The sequence below is a fragment of the Equus asinus genome, chromosome 7 (assembly GCF_041296235.1).
Source record: "Equus asinus isolate D_3611 breed Donkey chromosome 7, EquAss-T2T_v2, whole genome shotgun sequence".
In the NCBI taxonomy this organism is placed as follows: domain Eukaryota; kingdom Metazoa; phylum Chordata; class Mammalia; order Perissodactyla; family Equidae; genus Equus; species Equus asinus.
Window position 1 is genome coordinate 46,046,422 of NC_091796.1, and position 24,604 is coordinate 46,071,025.

At 42.8% G+C, this 24,604-nt stretch overlaps 1 protein-coding gene across 5 annotated transcripts in view; it reads left to right on the top strand.

The window, feature by feature from the left end:
* Nucleotides 1-24,604, top strand: part of KCTD1 (potassium channel tetramerization domain containing 1) — a 189,982-nt gene that overhangs the window by 100,372 nt on the left and 65,006 nt on the right. The gene's annotated exons all lie outside the window — the stretch shown is intronic.

Genomic DNA, 24,604 nt, shown 5'->3' on the forward strand with positions numbered 1-24,604 from the left:
TATTCACTGTAACTTAGGAAGGTAGGAAAACAGTTACAAATTATTGAAAAGAAAACATGCCAATCCCACTTCCTGTAAGGAGGCGAGTTGAGAGACTGGCGGCTGAGTGCCAATTTATACTGTAACTTGTAGTTGAATGTAAAGTGATGTTTGGGGTGTAGTTCCTGTAAACTAAAGTCACTTGTTAAAGTTATTATTAGATGGAAAGGTGGTGTCTGCACTACCAGCCAGACTCCCAGTGTAGCGAGCCCCGTGGTGCCCAGCACTGTCGGTGCTAAAACATTGCCGTCTTTCCCCAGCCCCACGGAGCTCACCATCTAGGGGGCAGATAAGATTTAGGAAGATAGACAATCAATGAAGACAAACAGCAGGGTAGAGTATCAAGAAGGCCAAAGTAAGAGTGCTAGCGCAGAAGCTGTGCCACCTTGGGCAAATGAATCCACCTCTCTGGGTTTCAGTGTCTTCATTAAAAATAAGGGAACTGTTTGACATTAAAATTATTTAATTCTAAGCAGTACCAAATTCTAGGTCGAGATTGGGGGCCCAAGTGGATGCTGCTTGTTTTACTATTTTTCCTAGAGAAATATATTTGTATTATTAAAGTTATATTCATCTCTTGGATACTTTTCTTTAGGAGCCAGAAACCAGAGATCTTTGGGGACTGTGCTCTATTCTGCAGGCAGGAGTAGCCACAGGAGGTTTTACAACTTTGACCTCCCTGCCATCAAGCAAAAGTAGGAATTTCGACTCTAAGTCTGGAGGGGTAGTGCAGGCCCTTCAAGGAACAGATGTCAGGTACCTCTGTGCTTTTTCCAAAGTGGAAATTCCAGTTCTGGACAAACTGACCCTCTCAGACGATTCCCAGCTCATCAGCAAGCCTCAAGGCCAACTAAGAAGGGGGTTGTGAATGATCATAGAAACTCCCAGCTTCTCTAAAATACGTGAGACCTGCCGGCCGTGCGTCTCTCTGTGTTTCAGAGAACATTTCTGACAGACAGAGGTGGTTTTAGGGAGATTTAAGGATGGAGAGGAGAACTCTTTCTCTTTGGAGAATTCGGGTTTTTGCTTTTTGTTTGAAAGCAAAAATAGGCATTCGACTTCTTCCAATAAAGTAAAAACCCTTAAAATGTCCTGATTTAAAGTAGCACCAGATTAATTAAGAGTTAAAAGTCTAACAAACTTTGTTAAAGTGTCTGTTGGCTTGGAATAATAAGGAAACAGTTTGTCTACTGGCATCTGTCTGCTGTTTGCTTGACGTCAGTGTCATATAGAATCATGACTAAAGAGCCACAAAAGATGGGGGGGTGGGTTGTTTAGTTGGTTTTATTTTGTTCTAAGGAATGCAGTTGCTGTTTCAGTCTTTTATTTTAACCGAGATAAATTATTTTCACTGAGATACATCTGTTCTATAAACTTCAATGCTGATTCCGTAATTATTCTTGAGTTACTATCCGGTAACTCCCCAGTTAAATATAGATTTGAGTGTGTTGGTTATATTATTGTGGCTCTCAAGCATTATCTTAGCTATGTCCCTTCTAGTTAAAACATTACAAAAGTTCTCTTTGCGTATGTTTTACAGTCAGCTGTTCACTTACGTTAGAGTAAAATTTTTTTCATCAGCGTTAAAAAGTTTAAGGGAACTCTTTAGTAACTCCAGTTTGTGAAGTCTGAGCATTCTGAGTATGAAACAGAAGTTTGGTTTAACTAGGAAGCTGATATTGAACTTTTCCCTCCTGTATTTATTAAGATCACTGTAGTGACTGAGGCCGAGCGCGTTTCCTGGGATTAGTGACTGGCCGGGGTTACTGGCCCAAGGCATTGCTTTAGGTCTTCAACGACTCAAGCTGGTCATTAATCCTCAGGAAATGCCCTGTGTACCTCGAGCTTCAGTCATTACTACTTAATTATAAACACTGGCTGTCTAACCTTAATCCTGACGAGACCTCATCTAGTGGTGTCGCGCTGAATTCCAAGGTTGACCATATTTTCTAGACTTGATAATGCAGTCATGCTGTCATGCTTTGATTCTCTTCTGACATTGCAAGTGTCTCAAAAAAACCAAGAAACTCTCTTCTTGAGGGTGTTGATAAGTGTGTCATTTATGGAACTGGTTGAAAAATGAAGGCACTTGAGGATTAGCAAAGATTATGGAATTTGTGATTTTTATTCCTGTGAAGTACCTGGCTTTGGTTGTTTTGGGGCGGGGGGGCGGGAAGGGTCGGGGCGGTTGTGGTGATGGTCACTTTAACAGACTCTTTCTCTTGAATGGCTCTGTTCAAGTCAATGGTAGTTTTAGTCCCCTTTTCCCTGCAGCTGTTAGGATCCAGTTACTGGTGCAGCCTCCCAGCTCCAGGTGGAGATCACGTGGTACATTTCCAAAGGTGTAACGCCATATCCCACATCTTCATAGCTGTGCTCTGTGCTTGAAAAATACAGCAGTTTTCCTGCCTCAGAGAACAGTACTTCAGCTTAGATGGAGGATAAAGATGTGTAACTTTAGTCTTTATCATTTACACAAAAAAGAATATTAATAGGAGTTTAGATTCTAAGTATCATAGTTTTGTTGCTAAAGTTTTTACAGACTGAGACTCTCTCCAGGACCAAGCAAAAAATGTGAAAAGTCGCTCCCTAAAATACACTTAGAAGCATCCGTAAGCTTGTGACAAAGGTATCTTCAGTTGCACTTGCTTGACCTAACCCAGATTATTTCCTGAAATCCTTTTAAGGAATTCTCTAAATAGGAAATCTGTTAGTGGAAAGATTCTGGGGTCACTGGTGCATGTCCACTATTTCTGTTCCATTGTCTTCACCAGGAGCCAGGGTCATTCCTTAGAGTTTCCGAGCTGAAAACTGGAGCAGCCTCCCCGTGGGGCGCACGCAGTCATTTACGACCTTGCCTTTGAGGACAAGCCAGATGCTGATAGCACTGGGAGTTTCCTTTGGTTCAGGTGCTACCGTGTGGGAAGGGAGAGAGAATGTGCCATCTACCTCCTTGGTAGGAGAAACACGCGTTTTATGTATCATTGAAATAATTGCCAAAGTCTTATTTTGAATTTGGACACTAGGTGGGCGAGAGGTTTATTTTCTTGAAAAGATGGAATCTAACTTCTATAAATGGGAAACGAGTCATGTGTTGAATAGCTATAGCAATTGTAACAAGACTTTTTTGCAGTGGTTATCTGGAGCTATTAGGATTAACTGCTGTGTTTAAAACGGATGTTTTCTTGATTTTTAATATTAATATGTGGCAACATTCCTTTTTCTACTGAAAGGATGTTTGCTCTCCTTTATGGAAAGTTCAAATTGGTAGAGAAACTAAGTGTCATTGACATAAATATGTAACTGTTTTCATTCATTCGGGAAACAATTACTGAGCACCTACCATTGCAGCTTTTGTACCAGAAACCTATAAATTAATCTATTTTCCACTTAGCAAGTGGTCTCACAGGCAAGATTTTGACCTCATTAATTATTAAAACTAGATCAAAATAAAGTTAAAAGGTGACACACTCAATGTTTTGCAACAGTCATTTGGGGAAAAATCTGTACTTTTACTTTTGCATATTGATATTGCAATCAATACTCAGGTGTATTATTTTAAATTGATGTAAACGCACATATAGGTCAGCTCACTGTGTATTAAATCTAATCCAGGAAATAGAAAAATAAGTATTTGCTGCCAAGGGAGAGTGTGGATCCCATTCATCTAAAACTTAAATCTTTGTGTCACGCTGATTTTAAAATTGGGCTCCCCTAACGAATGTCACCTAAAAGGCCATCTTCTTGTCATTGCAAATAGATTTCAAGCAAGAAGAGCTCCTTCCTCTGACAGGACTGCTGTTGTATATGAGGCCGCTTAGGCAATTTCTCACCTTGGCGTAGGCCAGTCAAAGCTCCACTTCAGTTATTTAATAAAAAGTTCAATTTCAAGTTATCTTTTGGTATCTTAACTGCCATGTTAAAAGCATAATCAATACAGGAGTTGCTGTGCACTCGCCTGTGTTAAAAATCTCAGGACCAAATATCAGCAAGTCATCTGTGGGTCTGACATCTGCTGGAACGTTTATTCAAGGACCTAATTTATTTCCCTGATCAACCAGTCACTGCATTCTACCATTCAGTCAGGATGCTTTTTGAAAGTTGTCTTTGGAGAATTTAGATAGGGTATCGGATAGTGGGAATTAGTTGGTCCAAGAAGGGATATTGATTGACCTTGATAAAACTCAATGAAAGAAAACGTAGTGTTAGGATTTGAAACATTGTGCTGAGCAATAAACTTTTTAATTTAACACTAGTACTTCAATACTTCAGCCTCTTTCTACATACTATGTGCTGCCGAGAGGAGCGGGATGCAGCCCGTGCCCTCAGTAGGGGTTTGCAAGGGAACCAGGAAGTTAGTGGACTTCAAGGTGAAGTGATTCCCTGCTGGATACATGAACAGCACAGCAGAAACAGATGAACTTTTAAAGTTTTAGGTTCTATACAGTTTTAGGCTTTTTGGGTTTTCAGATTCGTAGAAGTTTCTCTTTGCTTGCTATTCTCCTTCAAGAGAGGATGGACTCTGAATGATGTCGAGTCTTTATAATAGAGAATGAACTTCTGTATGGTCTAGAAATAAATGAGTGTTTAAGCAGTTTGAGCTATCTGGCTACAGCAAGGGCTTTGGGCTGAGATTAAACCTGCATATGAGGGGCCGGCCCCATGGCCAAGTGGTTAAAGTTACTTGCACTCTGCTTCGGTGGCACAGGGTTTGCAGGTTCAGATCCTGGGCCCAGACCTACTCCACTGATCAGCCATGCTGTGGAGTCATCCTACATACAGAATAGAGGAAGATTGGCACGGATGTTAGCTAAGGGTAAATCTTCCTCACCCAAAAAAAGAAAAAGAAAAACCTGCATATGAGACTGTAGTACCTAACACCCATGACTGTAAACAAGACGGCAGACCACAGTGTATCCACCCTTACTAAAGGACGCCAACCGAATTAGACGAGGTTTAGATTTTCAGTAATTCTCCACGTCCTTCTGTTCAACTTTCTTTACAGCCCGACTTCCTTCCTTTCAGCTTATATTTTAACAACTTAATGAAGCCTTTTCTTTTTCCCTAAAAATGATGCATTTATATATGACAGCAAACTTTCATGAGTGACTGATATTTTTTTCTTCATTTCATCATGAATTTTGTCTAAGTCTTGGGTCACCGAATTTTCAAAAATAATGGAAGTAGGAAATATCTTACAGTATTGTGAGTCCAGAGTGTCTGAGCTTTAGTGGGAGTTTTCTTCACAGCAGTTTCCTCTTGGGCTGCTTTGGGAACCCCAGTGGGGACTTCCTCTTTTGGAAACACACTACATTCTGAGATTGCTGATTCGTGTTTAGTGATTACAAACAGTCCAGCTACTGCTGGCTCTCCAGGCAGTGAGTTTGGTTGTTTCTAATATGTGGGGTGCAGGGAAGGTCGCAAAGGTGTGAAGGGGCAGTGTGAGGGTGGTGAAGGTCTCCTGTGTTGAGTGTGTTTATATAAGCCTGGAAAACTGGGGAGACCTTGGAGGAGAGGATTGGGGATGTGCGCAAACAGGTCAGTTATTCCCGCATCACCAGCCCATTCTCTGCCTTTCAGCCCCATCTCCACCAGAATACAGACATTTGGAACTCATCTTTATAATGCAAACCTTTCCTGGGAGTGTCTAGACTCATTCACACCTTGAATTACTGCTTTCTCCTGATCACCTGGCAGGGAACGCTGGCAGATGGGCGTTTTGATCCGGTCTGTGAGGAAGGAGGTAAAAACGTGCTACCTGAAAAGGGCTGAGAGATTTAAGAGAGCATTAGGTTGTCGACCTCTGAGAAAAAATGAGGAATTCGGAAAGGAATGCTGAAGGATGACAGAGATGAATGTTGCTTCCTTTGTGAGTAATTTGGTTACCAAATTAGAATGTCAAGACTAGTTTGGAAGCTTGTAATCATCAATTTCTAGTTTTACTCCATGTCCCCAGTCCTGGTTCATCCAGTTCAGTCCAGTGTCTCACCATTCAGTCCCCATCCTTCCTCTTTTGACACAAGAAAAAGGGAACTATTATTTATAGCTCTCATTCCCATTTGGACCCTTTCCACCACATGCCAGGGACCAAGCTAGTAAGTATATATTAGTATATATTCTAATTTAATAGTTATAGATTTCCCTACCTCCCCCTCTATTTAGATGAAATGTTCATGGATAATACGTTCATATAGATAGAGATACACATATCTATATATAAATTTGATTCATGAGAAAATCCTCCATTTTGTTATTGGAGTCTGAGACATAAGTGTTTAAGACAAACTTCTTGAGCTTGTGGATTAGTTCTGATACCTGAATTCGCTGTGGTTTTTGCCATCTAGTTTTTAAGGAACTTAGAAATGTGAACTATTTCACCATCCTGGCTTCCTAGCTGTTCTGGGTCAGGGAGTGGCCGGTTGGACCAGATCCAGGCAGGAGTCAATGAAGGGAGTGCCGGGCCATAAGGCTTTCATCTCATTGGGCTGCCATCCGCAGAGACAAACATGATTCCTTCCTGGCTGTCCCAACTTCTGATTCTGTATTTTGAAGTGAAGTGTAATCATTAATAATAACCAAGATGTACCGAGGGCTTTAATGTGGTCCCCAACCGGCAGCCGCGGCGTCACTTAGGAGCAGCGGTCTACTTGGTCTCTCGTGTAATCCTCACACAGCCCTTCAGGGAGTTATGGTTCTTATTTCCATTTTACAAAGGAGGAAACTAAGGTTATCAGATGTTGATTCATTTGCTGAAGGTCTAACAACTGGTAAGTAACTATGCTGGGATTTGAATCCAGGCCTGTCTGATTCCAGAGTCTGTGCTTTCAAATTCGTGGTCTGTTGTTTCTAGAATTCTTATCAACTGTTCAAATAAAAGAATCCAGTAAAGAGAAGAAGATATGACATTCGATTCCTTTCACTACCTTACGTACTTTCCTAGAGCAACTTAAGAAGAGAGAACTTGTTAAAATACAGGAAAACAAAAGAAAAAGCAGAGAATACAAAAGAATATTTCCAGGACGTAACGTGCTTCCTTTTTGCTATGTGTGATCCCCAGCCTTTCCTGACTCTGGGGACTTATCCACCTGTTTTGAGAAGTCCTGTCACATCGTGGTTAAGAACAAACCCCAGGGGCTGGCCCGGTGGTGCAGCACTTAAGTTCGCACGTTCCGCGTCTCGGTGGCCGGGGTTCGCTGGTTCGGATCCCGGGTGCGGAAATGGCACTGCTTGGCACGCCATGCTGGGCTAGGCGTCCCATGTATAAAGTAGAGGAAGATGGGCACAGATGTTAGCTCAGGGCCAGGCTTCCTCAGCAAAAAAGAGAAGGACTGGCGGTAGTTAGCTCAGGGCTAATTTTCCTCAAAAAAAAAAAAAAAAACAGATGCCCTGGGCCAAATCGCAGTTCTGCCCAGAACCTCCCTGTGCTTCACTTTCCCCCTTGGTCAGATGGGGCTGGTGGTAAGACTTCCCTCAGAAGGTCCTCAGTGTGACATTGGTTGCTATTCGAAAAGTCCTTAAAGCATTTTCTATCATTTTATTATCTTAGCGCAGAATGTTTTACATATGAAAAACTACTGATCTTGATGATGAAGTCCTAGCCTTCAGTTTTTCTCGTGTACATAGCTTGTCCATGTGCTGTGCTGGGCCTTTCCGCTGTTTCTTTTTCCAGGGTGTCGATAGCCTGGGCCAGTAGCACTTCCTCTGGTCTCGAGTAGACGGAATCTCAGGGCGGCCTCTGCGCTCCAGCTCACTGGGCCCTCCTCCCTCTCAGTCACCTCAAAAGGCCCATCCATGTGGATGCTTTACCCCAGGCCTGTTTTTCTCTCCTCTACTTTTCTTTCAGATTCACATATGCGGGATGTAGCTCCACGCCTCCTCCTAGGTTCGTTCTGCAGACCCTTCCCATTTCTTTCAGAGAGCCTTGGACATTTTCAGGTGCTGATGCGGGCAGAGGGAGCTCTCTGATGGGCAGAATTGCTGCCCGAATGCCAGCGGATTCACAAAAGTTGGCTTAGAATGACATCAGCAGCTTTTCACGGGAGATTAAATTTCATTTGGAATGGTTTGGAATTAGGGAGCGGTCGTCGTACTGGGATTCTTCAAAGATTGTCAAGGTTGATGTAGCTATAACTTTCGTAAAGTCTAGTTTCAGTGTTCCGAAAGCAGGGCCTGTATTTGGCTAGATCCTATGTTACTATATTTGCATTTCCCTAATGCGTAACTGGACTATGATTTTCTAATACTTCTGTCTTGGAGACTGTATAAACCAGTAGACGTCCCACTTAAAGTTGACGTGTACTAATATATGTTTTAAGTAGACCGCAGAATCGGAGTAATTGGTCGGTGTTTGATGCAACGTTGCTGACCGATTAATGACCTCTTGTGACTTGTTTTTAGTTTGACAGAATGCTTACAAAATAGAAATGATTTGTAGGACGATACAGGGATTAATTACCTCTAATTTAATTTGCCCTTCAAATATTCACATTATTCAGCCATCACAGTCCTTATAGGATAAGTCCATGGGGTTTTAGAATTATATTCTATTACCTAATAAGTAATAACTTTAATTCATAACTCTTTTATTAAGCCAGCTCATCTGGAATTTTGGTTTCTATTTTGTGACATTCTTTCTGACAAAACTATGTATAAATAGATTTTAGATATTTTCTTCCATCTTGAACAAATATCTCATTGTTTTTTACTCCAAAAAAAAAAAAAGGGAAACTTGCAGAATATTTAGTTTTTAGGGGTTGAGTAGTGGTTTAAAAACATATTGTTGCAGAAACACACAGACCTAAATAAAAGTATAACAAGAATATTAGAAAACTGATTATGTTAGCTTCATTTTTTCTTCTCAACTCGATGTTCGTTCATATGTTAATTTTTTACAGTTAATGGTAGGATATTCATAGTGCTGATGATTTCACTGTTTTCAGGCTCATTTTATAAGGAGGGGGGAGTGGTAAAATTACAGGTGTGTTTCTCAAGTTATTATTTCTTTTAACTTATGAAGAAGATCATGGCATCATAGATCTTGTTCCCAGCATTTCACTACTATTGCGAGTGATGTATTTTAGAACCACTGCTTGGGATGTGAGTGACGATCTAAGAAGAGAAACGTCAAGGTGAAGGAGAATGCTGTACGAAAAGCTCTGAAAATAGGATTCATTTATAAAAGCATCTATTGAGCACTTACTGTGTGCAAGGGCAGGAATTTGAAGGTGAGGAATAAGTTAGAAATAGTTAAGAAAAGACACTGGAGAAGCTCCAATGGGAATGTCTAGGATAAGTCGGGTGGAGGGCTGGGTGGAGAGGAAGAAGAGGGTCTTATCTCATTAAATGACTGTTCCCCAGTAACCGCTGGAGAGGAAACAGTGTACGTCGCTCTCTGAGAAATGGGACCAAAGGTGGCCTGACTCAACTGGAAGTCTAAACATTTAAACCTTAAAAGTGTGTTAGGAGAGGGGCTGGCCCCGTGGCTGAGTGGTTAAGTCCGCGCACTCCGCTGCAGGCGGCCCAGTGTTTCGTTGGTTCGAATCCTGGGCGCGGACATGGCAGTGCTCATCAAACCACGCTGAGGCAGCGTCCCATATGCCACAACTAGAAGGACCCACAATGAAGAATATACAACTATGTACCTGGGGGCTTTGGGGAGAAAAAGGAAAAAATAAAATCTTTAAAAAAAAAAAAAAAGTGTGTTAGGAGAATGTGAAAACTCGGAAAAAATAAAATCTTGCCTTGTCAAAAATTTAAGCCTTTTCTTTGCTATCACATTGATTGGAAAAGACTTAGTACACTGCTATTTTAATGTCCCAGGACGAAGTAGGCTGCCACATCTCACTGTACATCAGCCCCTCTAAATGTTCACCCTGTTGTTATCCACATATTTTAAGATTATTTGTGCAATAACCCAAAGACAGTCAGAACTGGTAATGGGTCCCAGTTTGCATTGTCATCACGGCTCTTACGATTCCTAAAATCCTGGCTCCTCTGGTACCTAGCATCACTGCTTTCACGTCTCAGGCCTGTGGGACCATATTGTGAATAATCGGTTACTAAGGTACATGTGAACGGTGCTTTACAGTTTGCAAAGGGCTTTCCTGTATGTGATTTCATTCTAAGGAAGTTTTGTGGGGCACTTCCTAGTGTCGGGTACTGGGTTAGATAAACGGTGGGGACACAGATAAAATTCTGGTCCTTGGAGGACTCACTCACAGTCTCCTGCAGGAGGCAGATAAGTAACCTGAAGAATAAACCCTGACCATGGGATAAGTCCTGTGATGTTCTGTATATATAGTAAAGCAAGCTGAAGGAGGAGAATAGGAACTGTGATTATACCCTTGCTACAGATGAGAAAAACTGGCCCTAGGAGAGGTTAAGCAGTTTCTCAAGGTCGCCTTGCTACTGGGAAGCAAAATTAAATTTCCGGTTCCCACTCCAGGTCCAGGCTTCTTACATAGCGGTTCTTTTTTAGCTGTAATTTAGAGCCAGAGTTATAAAAGTGGTGCAGTTAGGCATTAAAGAAAAGGAAAAAAGGATGCCGAGACACCAGTATGTGGATGGATGTGTCTTTTAAAAACTAAAAGAATCTTAATGTGATTTTTGTGCTTTGGGAGTTTCAGGAAAAGAAAAAGGAACATTCTGGATTAGGGTGAAATAGGATGGCCCAGTCTTCCAGATGTCAGCACGTGCTGGAAATGATGGTCAGATTGATTTGGGGATCTTTTCTTAATGTAAAGTCGAGCTCCTGGGGAGCCCTTTCTGCAGCCATCGGTCGAGGGCTGGCCGACTGCTCATCGGGCCTGATGCTCCCTAGGAGCCAGTCTCGGTTCTCTGCGGTTCTCTGTTTCCTGACTGTTCGGCCGTGGAAGACTTATTCCCCAAGGCCTTCAGTCTTCTCTACTTCACTCAGAGCACTTAATTAAAAGAAAAAGTGAACGCAGTTCTGATGCGGAGTTGTGACTAGTAAAAAGAACCAATAAAAATGACTATAAAGTACCTGACAAATAGAAAATGTTTAATAATACTAAGGCGCTTTATGGGGCCAGGGTTTACCTCTTGGCACAGGATGACACGCCTTCCCGCGGAGGCTTCTCCCTGGCTGCTGCTCTTGGCAGGCAGCTCTTGCCCAGCCGGAACAGGCGAGGGGAACGGATTGCATAGTCCTGGGGTCGCCTGACTTCTTGCTGCGAGAACATTGTTGGGAAGTGACAGCCACAGACATGTAGCCCTTTAGTTGGGGACAACAGATAACAAGGGATTAAGGACACTTTGGTGACAGAGCAAAAAGGAAAACAAGGAAAAGAGACAGTAGGAATAAAAGGAAAGGAGAGGTAAGTGGCTAAGTCTTATAGGAAGTTTGGAGCAAAACTAACATCCCCTCTCAGTTCTTACCAAGGAGAGGCCACATTAAAGTTAGGAGACTAGGGGCCGGCCGGGTGGTGCAGCAGTTAAATGCGCACGTTCTGCTTCTCCTAGGCCTAGAGTTTGCCAGTTCGAATCCTGGGTGCGGACATGGCACCGCTTGGCACACCATGCTGTGGTAGGCATCCCACATATAAAGCAGAGGATGATGGGCACGATGTTAGCTCAGGGCCAGGCTTCCTCAGCAAAAAGAGGAGGACTGGCAGTAGTTAGCTCAGGGCTAATCTTCCTAAGGAAAAAAAAAAGAAAAAAAAGGAGAATAATTGACCTGAATGGTTTTGGGCAAGTTACCAAGTTTCTCATCTGTTAGGTAGGGATGATGGGAATACCACTGTCATGAGTAGTAAAAACCCAAAGGATGCACTCAATGATGGATAACTTTTTTAAAAAACATTCTCTTGGTTAGAGGTTATTGACAGGCTGGAAGAAAAGTAGAGGGGTTGTATACAATTCTCAATATTCTCTTTGAAAGCTAAGACAGAGGATCCCCAAAAAAATCACAAAATATTTATAAGCACAGATGAAAGAATGGAAATATACAAAGAAACCAGTTGAAGAACCTACATCTACGGTAAGAAAATAACGATAATCAAAAGACAAATAATAAAAATTGTAAGGTTTAGAGAAAGATGGATATTAAATTGTAGATATCCCTGTTTGAGCCAATGTGTAACTCACTCAAATATAAAAATAAAATTAAATCCTCTTTTATTCTCTGCTCACTTATATCATGAAGATAATTTAAATACTTTGTATAAATTTACATAAAATTTATATAAAAATACACTTTGTATAAAATGTTTAAGGATTAATTTTGGACTAACTTTTAAGTAGATCTTGAACAGCTAAAAGTTGAAATGACTTACAAGTATTGACCATATAAGGCTTCAGTGTTCAATGAAATCATCCATCTCATTAGAAAATATTTGTTTTCCTAATTATAAACAATGAATTTATAGAAATTGATCTCTATAATTTTCATTAGAATGTTGTGATACCAGTAAAGTATATTCCAAATTTGTTTGAATAAACAAATATCTTAATCATACAGAATACGGAACTAGGACCCTCTAAACTTTTATCATTAAAAATAATACATATGACCAGATGATAAATTACAGGGTTTTTTTTAATAATAGTTTTAAAAAACATTCTCATGGCCACTTTACAACCAGAAAAGATCTCATCGATACAATAAAGAATATGAAACTTTCAGGCAATGTATTACATATAACAGAAGCCCTCTCTGTGTTAAAAGTGCTAATTTGAAAGATTATGTCATTCTCTTAACTCTCGTTCCCTACTTGACAAATAAAATACTCGCTCAACTGACATAACTCATCAAATAATTCACATTTTAGTCTTAATTTAGTTTATACCAACTTGTTTAGAAATGAAGTCAGTAAATATTATCTGCATCATGAAGTATGAATTGTAATTAGATTATTAGCCTTCAGTGCATCAATTGCTTGGTATCAGGACTACACATCTCATTCCTGAAGAATTTGACCCCACGATCAATCCAGTACTGTAGATACTCAGTGTACATGATGCCAGCTCATCCTCATAACAGTCTCATAGGCTAGAGAGATTAAGTAGCCTGTCCCAGGAAGTAAATGGCAAATCCATACTGTATCCCAGGTCTCTCACTTGTCCATTCACTCAACAAATATTTATTCAGCACCCACTATGTGGTAGTCACTGACGACCCAGTAAAGATCAAGACAGGTCACGTTTCTCATGGACTTGACATTCAAGTGGGAGTGACAGATATTAAAACCAACAAAGTTATCATTAAAAGAGACTGAAGGGACTGGGTGGCTGCTCCCTTCTTCACTTGGGTCCCACCCATGCAGAAGCAGGCCACACACGCCGACCACTCGTGCTAACGTAATCACACATGAAGCTCTGCATGGACCCAGCACAGATGAAGCTGTGCCTGGCTTTGTCCACTCTTCCAGATAAAGGCGGTCACTTTTGGATGAGCCACATCAGATTTAGTTTCCCTATTTAAAATATCAGGAGAAGGATGGGTAAACTGTATAGAATGGGTGTTAGCATAGTTTCCTTCTTAAAAACTCAAGAGTGGATAACACCTCTGACCACCTCAACTAATTGGGTAGAGTGAAGAAATGGACGCCCAGAGAGACTGAGTAGCAGAATCTGGTCCAGTGTCAGGAAGTGATCCTGATTCACAGGCTCGGGATCTCTCCTGGTCAACAAAGCCCCGTCTCCTCACTTAGGTAGGTTGTGTGTAACCTTTACCATGTGATTGCTTCAGACTTAACTCAGTTGATTCTCATGCTGCGTGAGTTGCTGAAGAACTGAGGTCACTTTTGAGAGAGAGAGAGAGAAACTGCCTCACCGAATAGGTCTGTCAGAAAATCTGTGCTTTTCTCCCTGTTCCTGTAAAAGAAAACAGCTAAGGTTTTATTGATGGAATAAAAACTGTATGTACTAACATAGGTAGGCACTTGTTTGTGAGCTGCTTAGTCCATATTTGTGATGCTAAAGAATTGTGGGATTAGCATTTGAGAATGAGAGATCAGCTGGCACAGCTAAACCGCATCCTAACCTCCTGGGTGTTAATTACACTAGCTCACCTAAACCAGTTTACCAGAAGCCCTTCTCAATAAGACAGCTATTACAGGAACACCTGGTCAGGTGACCTTCCACCCTAAGAACCTATGATTTTATGCTGGCAAAAATCTCTGCAAATCAAATTTTTACAAATCAGATGTTTGTAAATGAGATCGCAGTTTGTATACACTGAGGGAAATTCTGTTTTAGAGCCCTCATTTGTCCTTGATCTGACTTCCAATATCAGCTCTGGCTGTTCAAACATACTTGGTATACTTATAATGTCTGTTGCCATTTCTGGTTGGGATTTATATGTTTTAAGGAGATATATGTGTATATATATATCCTTTTTACAATATTTGACTAAATGTGATGTATAAAGTAATGTATCTGACATGTGTTTCAATCTGTGGTTGAAATTTTCTAATTGACTTAGGGTTATTTTATCTTTTATTTGCTGTCTGCAGAGTAGCCCTTCAAAAACTAATGGTTGCATATTTTCCGAGTGAGAGTTTGTATTTTCATGATCTTTATTCATCCAATACTCTTTATATAAGGTTTCTTTCTGGGACGTTGCCTCTTTTGTTCTCTACTCTATTCCCAGTACCTGGCACACTGGCTGGCACATTTTAGGTGCTCAAAAGTATTTGTAGAAATGAATAAAAATATTTTGTAATAACAGTTTAAGGTTAATTTATAATCCTTGCCCTCCTAGCCTTCAGCAGAAACGATCTAAATATTTCACCTTCATTTGAAAAAATGAAAACCAATTCTTTAGCTGTGAAGGTTAGAAATAAAAAGCTCCTTCAATAGCACATAAGGGGGAGGAAAAAAACCCTTTCCTTAAATATTTGTTGCACACCTACTGTGTGCCTGGGAGTGTGCTATGCTCTGAAGGGTCAGATGATGGAGACAGTGCCCCTGAAGACTGTCAAGTTCTCTACTGCATATGTTCCAAGTTTAATTTGTTCTCTTCTGTTGAGTTCTTATCACACAGCGGGAATCACATACACCCAAATAAATCACCAGCCCAGTGGAACGTGGTGGTGGTAGCAGTGCTGTCCTGTTAGAGATGTGGGTCTGGTTAGCGAGCTGGTGCCCTCTGGGGATGGGGGAGGGGCAGGACTAAGAGGGACTTGCCCCGAGGTCAGCAAACCTGGACTTCAGCCTCTTCTGTGCTTTAGGTCTGGACCAATGTTCTTCACCTCCCTACCTCATGCCCACTCAGATTTTCTTTTCTTTCCGTTTTTCCATTTCCCATAGCTCTCATTTCTCCTCCGCCTTTCCCTGGCTTAACTGCCAACCTCATAAGAGCTAAGAGAAACCCTTTTATAAAGGGACACATTTGATTTCACAGAATTATCCAATATACAGTATCTGCTCAAATTATAGTGGACATTGCACAGCTAAGAAATTCTTAGGGAGGGAACTCCAACTTGAGGGGGTCAGTGGTATAATTTGTGTTTCATGAGAAGAGTTCCTTTTACCCATCAGTCCGTCCACCTGTCTGCCTTGGCTCTTTGTGGCTGTTAGCTAGCCTCTTCTCCCTCTCCTATGTTAATTCTATTCATATTAGGACGTATGACATACTGTATTAGGAAATATTGATGACCATTGGCACTAATCCCATTTTACTTCTACGACATTTGATGATGGACTCCAGTCACCTTTTTTTTTCTTTTTTAAAGATTTTATTTTTTCCTTTTTCTCCCCAAAGCCCCCCGGTACATAGTTGTGTATTCTTCGTTGTGGGTTCTTCTAGTTGTGGCATGTGGGACGCTGCCTCAGCGTGGTCTGATGAGCAGTGCCATGTCCGCGCCCAGGATTCGAACTAACGAAACACTGGGCTGCCTGCAGCGGAGCGCGCGAACTTAACCACTCGGCCACGGGGCCAGCCCCTCCAGTCACCTTTTTGATTGTTCACAGTTGCAGAAAATAAAATCAGTCCTCTCACAGTTGTTTAATACCGTTTGGGAATTTACCTCTGTTCTAGTTTAGGCACAATCTCCTTGGGTTACATTTTCTTTTAAACTTAAAGAATATGGTCTGAGAAGGCAAAGTACAGTTAATAAAAGGATATAAACCCACCTCTTTTTCCTTCTTCGTCTTTTTCTCTCAGTTTTTGTTCTCCTTTGGGTTTTATACTCTTTATTTTCACTTCAAGGGGGTGCAGAGAACAAAAAAGGGAAGAAGGATTTTGATCTGAGAGACATAGTAGACAGAGGCAAGTGCATGTGCAAAGGCCCTGAGACAGGAAAGAGCATGGAACATACCAGAATATTCCAGAACAGAAAGGAGGTCCCTGGGCTTTGAGCATAGAGAGTGATGGGGAAGTGGCGAGAGAAAGCTGAAGAGTTCATCAAGGGTCCTATGGTGTCTAGGCCATTTTAAAGGTTTCAAACTTCATCTTACGGTCTGGGCAGTTATGGAAGAGTTTCAAGCAGAGGTGGACAGGATCCAACTTGGTTTTTTTTTAAACAAGTTCTCTTCAGTTGAGATATGGACCATGGATTACAGAGGAACTAGAGCAAGGGAGAGGTGATTGTGTCAAAGGACTGAGATAGAAGTAGTGGGGTGAGGAGGAGTAGTAGATGGTTCTGAGAGATATTGGGAGGTAGAATCCACAGGACATGGGGATTGATATTGGGGCTCGGAAGGAGTTCTGGCAGTGCACAAGACAAATGGTGGTGCTGCATATTGAAACGGGGGCTACTTGCAGGAGGAGCACGGTGGGGAGTAGGGTGGGTTTTGCTTTGGAGATGTTGAATTCTAGAGGCTCATGGGGCACCCAAGTGGAAATGTTGGATAAGTAGGTAGATTAGCAGGTCTGGTAAAAAGTCTGGGCTGAGGGATAAAATTTGGAAGTTCATCAGTTTATAGGTGATAATTGAAGCCACTTGGGTGGATTATTTTCTTATAAAGAAATCATAGTGGGAGAAGAGAAGAGGGTCCCAAGAAACTGGAAGATTCCGAGGCAGGGCTGAGAAGGAGTTAAGGGCATAGAGCCACAATGAGCAGCCAGACAGAGAGGAGGGGAACTGGTGGGATATTGTGTACCAGGAGCTGAGGGAGTGGTCGGTGTTATGAATGCAGCTGAGAGTTCAGGTAAGATGAGACCACAGGGTCTGTCGTCTGAATTCTCCGCAGTGAGGTGGTTAGTGGTCTTTGCAAAGCAGTTTTGTGGGGAGATGGGCAGAAGCCACACTGGAGAGTGCAGAGGGACCAGTGAGAGGCGAGGAAAGGGAAGTGCGGGGACTTCTTTCAGGTTTGACTTTCCAGGAGAGGGAGCAGGAGAGCGGGAGCTGGAGCTGGAGATGAGTTTGGGGGGGAATTTTGTGTTTTTTTTTTAAGGTGGGAGAGACCTGAATCGTATTCATATGCCGGGGGGAAGGAGTCAGTAGAGAGTAAGAAGGACAGTGAGGTGGCAGGATCCAGAGGACAGGTGAAATTGGCTTTGAGTTGTTTTATTAATATTGTATGTACTTTTCTAAAACACGGAAGGAAAAGACTGACCCCAGGTTAGACTCAGATGAGCCTGCGGCCTCAGCTCCCTGGCTGGGCCTACCTCCAAGCTCCCTCCTCGACCACCCACCCACTGTGCTCCCCAGGGAGTCTGGATTTGGTCATAAAGGATCCCCGCTACCACTTAAAGGTCGTTCCTCATTCAACCAAGTCCTCTCCTTTAGGAGGAGGAGGAGTGAACATCCTTTGTATCTGAACTGAGTAAGTGACAAAGCGGAGGATCAAGTTCAAGGTAGGGGCCCATCTTACTGAACGAAAAGCTAGATAAAATAGAAATGCTGTCTGAAAGTGTTTCTCAGACCAGGGAGAGAGTGCATGAGTTGCATTCTGTGAAGCCTGCTGGGTCTCAAGTTTCTTGGAATTAATATAGGCTCTTGTTGGCACCTTTTTAACTGATTTTAAGTATCGTGCATGTGTGCAGAGAAATTTCTAGATTTCAGTCTGAGTTGGGCCTGAGTAAAGTAGATGCACGTAAGGGAAAAAGATCAGCTTCTATTTGCTGGCTTTTTCTGGAAAAAAAAAAATGACTGTGATTTGCAGCAAGTGTAATTTTTCAATTTTTCTTAAATGTTACTTTTTAGAGCAGTTCTAGTTTCCCAAGAAAACTGAGCAGAAAATTCAGTGTCCTTATACGCCCTGTCCCCACATAGGTCCAGCCTCCCCCACTATCAACATCCACACCAGTGTGGTACGTTGTTACAGTGGATGATGCTACATTGATACCTCCTTAGCACCTAAACTCCATAGTTTACGTTAGGCTTCATTCTTGGTAGTGTACATTTTGTAGGTTTTGACAAATGTAAATGATGTATCGACCATGGGAGTATTGTACAGAATAGTTTCACTGCCCCCAAAGTCCTCTTCGCTCTGCCTGTCCACTCTCCTCTCTATTTGTTTGTTTGCAGTCATCCTCTTTCATGTAAACATAAACATTAGTTTTTCAGGCTCTCCTTTCTGAAGATCTTGAGAGAACCTTAGTAATAGCCTTGTTTTGGTTAGAGTATTTTTGTAACACAAAAGAAAAATTCAGTCACTGACCTGGAATTATGACTTTAAAGCACTAAGACATCTAATTCCAGCTTTATTTTTCTCTCTGTGAGTATTCCCCACCCGCTTTTTAAGCTCTCTGTAGTTAACATTTCAGCAGAAGCTTTTTTCCCTCTTCTTCATTGGCCGGGATGGAGGGAGGGCAGAGAGACCCGCCCTTGACCCTGGCCTCCCAAAGCGCTGCAGGGCAACGGGCTGAGGAGGTGTTCTTGGCCTCTCCTGTGTATTACGGAGAAAATTTCTGTTTCTAAAGGGCCAGAGGGGAAGCTGTGCTTCTTAAAGGTTCTGACAACCATGTTTGCAGCAGGGACCTTAAAAGAAAGACAGAGAAAGGTAGTGTCGGGGTTAAGGGGTTACAGCATTAGTGTTCAGGGCTCTGCTGTTTACTCATTGTTACTTTGTACAGAAAATATGTTGCTTTAAAGCTTATGGAAACTGGTAATTGTAAATTCTGCGGTTTGAAAGTTATTGGGGGAAAAAATCCCAAAACATGCAGGGCGAATTGGACTGAAAATACCAGTTCTTCAGAGAAGAGCCCCCAGGCGTTAAGCTGCTTTATCCACGCCCAGTGTTCTCCCTTTCCAAGCCTTTGCCCAACGTCTCTGCTTTCCAGCATCCCTCCGGATGCCTCAGAGGGGACAGGAGTAAATCGGAAGTGTCCTGGACTTCGCGCACCGCTGCGGGGACTTCTCTTTCTCGTTTCGCCAGTATTCATACCTACCTAGTATTTTTCTGTTGACTGTTTTACACTCAGGCCAAGTGATAGTAGCCACGAAGTCAGAGGTGTGATGCGCTAGCTCTCCTTTCTAATACTTAGTATAAAACACGCTTATGACTACTTAGAAACAAGAAAATAGTCCGCCGCCTAGACCCTGGAGTGACCTTGCACCTCCGCAGGGATGCGTGTTACCTGTTTGGAACACCCACTAGACCGCAGCCTCCCAGAGCTGGAAGCCCCCAGATTTCCTGAAGTTCATGAATGAGGCCCAAGGAGGTTCATTGTGCGTGCGAGACATGGCCGCCCTCTTCCAGTTGCTCGCTGGGTACGCTGAAATGTCAAGGAAGGGCTCCTCTCTTGCTGGTCTCTTCTCACATTCAACTAACTCACAATTTTGTGCATACTTGGATTTTTTTTTCTACCTAGAGGAAAGTGCTATTAAAGACTAGTCTCTCTCCAGGGTTGTGTAAACTGAGGGCTCCACCCTGGGGGATAGGGACTTAGAGAGATCTAAATAATTTGCATGTCTCTCAACTACCTTCCTTAAACCCCTGCTACAGGTGCTGTGTGGGCTCTGGAAATGACAGTGGTCCACCAGAATGACAAGGGCCCTGCCCTTTTGGAGTTTATATTCTAGGGAGAATGAGAGGGACAGAAAGGGGAAATAGGTAACAAGAAGAAAATGTGATGTAGTAATAAGTGTTGTAGAGAAAATAAAAAGCAGCAGACGTGACAGGTGGTTATGGGGGAGCAGGGCTGCTTAGAGGGGGCCTTCCGGAAAGAAAGCTCAGAGGCACGAAGGGACCCACCCTGGGAGGAGCACTCTGGGCAGAGGGAGGTGCAAAGAAGGCAATGAGATGGGGCAGCCGGGCCTCTCTGGAGGCGATGGGGAGTTATGAATACTGGCTTGTATGGAATAATCCTGTCCCCGCATTCAGCCCCAGAAATGAAGCAGCTTGCAAAGCGGACCAGAGCACGTGCATTGTTGCAGTTTGTCGTGAGGCCTGAGGCAGGTTACTCATCTCCTGCCTACACTTGATCTGCCGGGTGTGGATCCTAGCAGCCCTGCCTCTCAAGGGATGTCTGTCTCCCACTTAGCACAAGGCCTGGCACACCGAAGCACCATAGCGTGCAGGCTGGGTTATCTTCCTCTTAACCCTGAAAGCTTTCTGGAAAAGTCTTTACTGGTAGAAAGAGAGTTGCATTGTGAGAAATAAGCCAAGATTTTAAAAGTTTGTGTTTGCATAGTTCTGTTCTCTGCCAGACTCGTCAAAGGAAGGCTCTGGAGACTGGTAGCTGGTATTGGCTGAGTTTTCTAGGAGAGAGACTTTTTTTTAGGGAAATGAGCTCTTTTGATATTGAGCATTCTTTCCAGAGGACCTTTCTGGGTGGAGTTTTTCCAGGCGGTTCATAGAACCAGGGAGATCAAGGCATTTTGTCAGAAGAGAAGTAAAAGCTGCAGGTCTGACAAATAACCCTGGAAGGGTGTATGTGGTTCTGTGCCTCTCGATTTTTTTAAATTTAAAAAATGTTTTATAATTGAACACATATACATGTTAAAATTTTAAAATATACCATGGAAAATAACCTTGCTTCCTACTTCTGACTTCCAGTTCCCATTTTCCCCCCTAGAGACAACCACTGTTACATTTCCTTATGAATTCTTATGGCTTCAGACATTTAATATGCATCTTCAAACATATTGCACGCATCCTGGATAATTTTTGAAAGGTAGCACTTTCTTACATGTTTAGTGTGTGGCAGATGCTCAAAGGTTTGGAAAAAAATCAGACATTATAGAAAGAAGATGGAATAATGTCATTGGGATATTGATTCCTGAGCTTGAGTGAATTTGGGGCCTCATGTAAATAATACAGATCATTGCTAAGGGAAAAAATTAAATCGTATGTACAGTGAAATGGAGCTAATTCTACCTGTAGAGACAGAATGTTTGGAAATAAAACAGGACCTTGGATATTCTCATTATGTGTACTTGAGAGGAATCTTCTGGAGTCTTCTCTCTCTCACCAAAGCCTGAAAGGGATGGGGAGCCTGTGGGCACCTTCACCTTGGCACCCGCAGCAGGCAGATGTGGACACGAGTAAGGGTGGACGTGGTCCAGGAGCTGTCCCTGGTGACAGGCAGGCCCCCTGCTGGAAAGCAGGCAGTTTGCTCAGGTGAGGTCCGGCATCCCAATCCAGTTGTTAGGGTGAGTTCCTCACCTCGAGGTAGGCGCCCAGGTGCACCTCCTGCCCAGAGCAGCAGGAGACCAGTGGCAGGATGCCCATGCTGGTGATCTCAGGGCATTTGCCTTAGAAGCCACCGAGGTAACAGTTGAGGAGCTCTTGAATTGATACCTCCCTACTCCTCCTCATTGTGTCCAGTTCCACTCCTGAAGCCCTCGAATCCTGTCCAGTCGAGGTGTTCCTGGACGGCCGATTCCAGTCTTTTCTCTGCTGGGAGCCGCACTGGCATGAGCTGGGCTTTCTAGTGAGAGCGTTCGGACCCCGGAGCCCAGGAGTGTTCTGAACAGCACCTAAGATTTCCATCACCTAACCCTTAATCCTTGTTCCACAGATTGCGTTTTCCAGTCTGCTAGAAGCTTTTCTTATACTAGCAAAGAAGAATCAGCAGTAGGCTAAGCAAGGCTCCCCACCACTATTTCTCCAAACTCAAAACTGTATTAAACAGAGGCCAGCCCAGTGGCGCAGCGGTTAAGTTCGCACGTTCTGCTTCGCCGGCCCGGGGTTCGCCTGTTCAGATCCTGGGTGCGGACATGGCACTGCTTGGCAAGCCATGCTGTGGTAGGTGTCCCACATATAAAGTAGAGGAAGATGGGCATGGATGTGAGCTCAGGGCCAGTCTTCCTCAGCAAAAAGAGGAGGACTGGCAGCAGATGTTAGCTCAGGGCTAATCTTCCTCAAAACAAATAAATAAATAAAAATAAATAAATAAATAAACTGTGTTAAATAGTAAGATGTTCACAAAACCACACAAGGCTGCCTTAGGTTTATGATTTTTCAGATTTTATTTTATTTATTTATTTATTTATTTTGAGGAAGATTAGCCCTGAGCTAACTACTGCCAATCCTCCTCTTTTTGCTGAGGAAGACTGGCCCTGAGCTCACATCCATGCCCATCTTCCTCTGCTTTATATGTGGGATTCCTGCCACAGCATGGCTTTTGCCAAGCGGTGCCGTGTCCACACCCGGGATCCAAACTGGTGAACCCCGGGCAGCAGGAAAGTGGAACATGCGAACTTAACCACTGTGCCACCGGGCCGGCCCCTGATTTTTCAGATTTTAATGTCCTTTCATATATTTTACCTTATTTGACCCTTACAAACCACCCTTTGAGATAGTAAAAGATTGATTATTATCCACATTATATAGATGCAAAAATTGAGTTTTGTAATAGCCACATCCAATGGCAGGTTCAAATAGAAAGTAAGTCATTATGCACAGCAGACTTTCTCCAAAGTAAGTGAGGGGGAACACTGTTCCTGCAATGGGTGCCGAAAACGTAGTGTTCCCCAGTCAGGTAGGTAAGTTTGGGGAACAATGCCAACATCTTGGAAACCCTATAGAAAGAAACTTACTTAATTCAGTGACTCCCAAATTTGTTTGATCATTAACTCGCCACCTTCCACCACTAGTAATATCTGGTGCTGCTGTTTCTCATAACATTTTGGGAAACATGTCTACAACATCACCAGGAAAAAAGTAATTTTTTAGTAACTTTAAAAAACAAATGCATCTCTGGGGCCGGCCCCGTGGTGGAGTGGTTAAGTTTGCGTGCTCCACTGCAGCGGCCCAGGGTTTCGCTGGTTCGGATCCTGGGCGTGGACATGGCACCGCTTGTCAGGCCACACTGAGGCAGCATCCCACATGCCACAACTAGAAGGACCCACAACTAAAATGTGCAACTATGTACTGGGGGCGTTTGGGGAGAAAAAGCAAGAAAGAAAAAAAAAAAGATTGAGAACAGTTGTTAGCTCAGGTGCCAATCTTAAAAAAAATTGTATCCCTGTAAGTTTATTTGTGCTATTTACAATAATTTTAGCTCTAATAATTTAGGAACTGCAAAAGTTACCCATATGGCTGTCAGCCGCCAGTGCTGTTTCTGATTCCTGGAGTGTGCACAGACGCTGTGGGAGATGCTTGAAATCTCCGCCACTTACTGGCTTTGTGACTTGGTCAAATTACTTAACCTTTGTAAACCTCAGTTTCTCTCTCTGAAGATGGTGTTACATTAGTTCTTACTCTATGGTCGTTGCAGAGGTGAAATGAGTTGACTCATGTAAAGTGCTTGGTGCAGAGTAAGTGCTCAGAAAATACTAACCTTTATTATTGATGAGCAAATTCATGCAGATTTGTTGTGGAGCAGAGTCTGGTAGACTCCTGTCTCGGGGATAGATGGCATCAAGATCTGATTAAACTTGAGCACATTACAGTTGGTTAAAATGTTCAATCCTAATGTGACTGGAGAAAAAAGAAAGGACCCTATTGTGTTAATTTCCTAGGGCTGCGGGAATGATGTACCACAAACCAAGGGGCTTAAACAAGGGAAATGTATTGTCTCTCAGCTCCGGAGGCCAGAAGTCTGAGATCAAGGTGTCAGTAGGGGTGGTTCCTTCTGAGGGTCATGAGGGAGAATCTGTCCAGGCCTCTCTCCTAGCTTCCCGTGGTGGGCTGGCAGACTCTGCTGTTCCTTACCTTGTAGTCGCATCACCCTGATCCTTGCCTTCAGGTTCACGTGGTGTTCTCCCTCTGTGCATGTCTGTGAACAAATTTCCCCTTTGTATAAGGCCACCAGTCATAGTGGATCAGGGGCCCGCCCTACTCCAGTAGACCTCGTCTTAACTGATCACATCTGCCAGACCCTGTTTCCAGATAAGGTCACATCCTGAGGGCCTGGAGGTTAGGGTTTTAATATATGAATATGTGGAGGACACAGCTCAACCCACAACAGCAATGTGGTAGGTCAGTCCCGATAAGAACATGCAAGAGGAAAGAGATTTGGTTAAACATCCAGTTGTGAAATTTTGTGCTTGCTTTTTTTTCTTAGAACGACTTTTTTTTTTCAATTACCTTTATTGGGGTTGCTTTACCTACAATAAAATGCATCCATTTTAAGATTTTTTTTTTTTCCTTTTTCTCCCCAAAGCCTCCCAGTACATAGTTGTATATTCTTCGTTGTGGGTCCTTCTAGTTGTGGCGTGTGGGACGCTGCCTCAGCGCGGTTTGATGAGCAGTGCCATGTCCGCGCCCA